Here is a 1,779-nt window from a genome sequence, read left to right on the forward strand (position 1 = left end):
AAGAGGGGAGGGGAAGGGAAGGGAAGAGGGGAAGGGAAGGAAAAGGAAGGGAAGAGGAAAGAGAGAAGAGGAGAGAAGATGAAGAGAGAGGAGAGGGAGAGGAAGAGGAGAGGAAGAGGAAGAGGAAGAGGAGAGGAAGACGGAGGAGAGGGAGAGGAGAGGAGGAGGAAGAGGAGAGAAGATAGAAGAGAAAGAGGAGGGAAGGGAAGGGAAGAGGAAGAGCAGAGGAGGGAAAAGAAAGAGGAGAGGAAGGAAAAGAAAAACAAAGAAGTGAAAATATGAGCTTAAAAATGTATTATTTATTTAAATAAATTAAATGCCAGAATTTTGGCTAAGATGTGAAAAGAGTATTTTATTTACCAAGGCTTCATTTTAATAGCTGCTGTCACTTCTCCATACCAGTTACAGAATCACAGAATCACTGAATGTTAGGGATTGGAAGGAACCTCTTATGATCATCTAGTCCAATCCCCCTGCCTTAGCAGGAATACCTAGATTAGGTTGTACAGGAATGCATCCACACAGGTTTTGAATGTCTCCAAAGAAGGAGACCCCACAGCCTCTCTGGGCAGCCTGTTCCAGCGTTCTGTCACCCCCACCGTAAAGAAGGTTTTCTCATATTTTTGTGGAACCTCCTGTGTTCCAGCTTGCATCCGCTGCCCTTTGTCCTATCACTAGATGTCACTGAGAAGAGCCTGGCTCCGTCCTCCTGACACATATCTTTTACATATTTATAAACGTTAATGAGACCACCTCTCAGTCTCATCCAAGCTAAAGAGACCCAGGTCCCTCAGCCTTTCCTCATAAGGGAGATGCTCCAGTCCCTTCATCATCTTCGTGGTTCTGCACTCGACTCTCTGAAGCAGTTCCCTGTCCTTGTGAACAGAGGGGCCCAGAACTGGACACAGTACTCCAGATGAGGTCACCAGGGCAGAGTAGAAGGGGGGGAGAACCTCTTTCAACCTACTAACCATGGCCCTTTTAGTATGCCCCAGGATGCCACTGGCCTTCTTGGCCACAAGGGCACAGTGCTGGCTCATGGTCAGCCCACTGTTCACCAGGACCCCCAGGTCCCTTTCCCCTACACTGCTCTCCAACAGGTCAGTCCCCAACCTATACTGGTACCTGGGGTTTTGTTCTTACCCGGATACAAGTCTCTGCACTTGCCCTTGTTATATTTCATTAAGTTTCTCCCCGCCCAACTCACCAGCCTGTCTAGGTCTTGCTGAGTGGCAGTACAGCCTTCAGGCATGTCAGCCACTCCTCACAGTTTTGTGTCATCAGCAAACTTGGTAACAGTGCACTTGAATCCCTCATCCAAGTCACTGATGAATATACTGAATAGTACTGATCTACGTACCGACCCTTGAGGGACTCCGGTGGATACAGGCCTCCAACTAGAATCACTCCATTCCACTGACCACAACTCTCTGGCTTCTTTCCTTTAGCTGGTTCACAGTCCACCTCACTACTCGATCGTCCAGACCACTCTTCCTCAGTTTAGCTGCAAGGATGCTGTGGAAGATGGTGTCAAATGCTCTACTGAAATCAAGATAGCCCACATCCACTGCTTTACCATCTTCTATCCACCTGGTAACGTGAAAGGAATTTAGTAGCAATCAGTTCTGCACCCCCACAGTTTGATGCAAAAATTTTAAAGAGAAAAGTCGGTCTTCACAGCAGGGAAACAAGGAAATACCGCTCATAGCAGGTATCTCTTCTGAGCTGGAACTCACTTGTGAGATTCCTTCAAATGAGAAAAAAAGAGTTCTGGAGACC

The sequence above is a fragment of the Meleagris gallopavo genome, chromosome 3, assembly GCF_000146605.3.
Source record: "Meleagris gallopavo isolate NT-WF06-2002-E0010 breed Aviagen turkey brand Nicholas breeding stock chromosome 3, Turkey_5.1, whole genome shotgun sequence".
Lineage (NCBI taxonomy): Eukaryota > Metazoa > Chordata > Aves > Galliformes > Phasianidae > Meleagris > Meleagris gallopavo.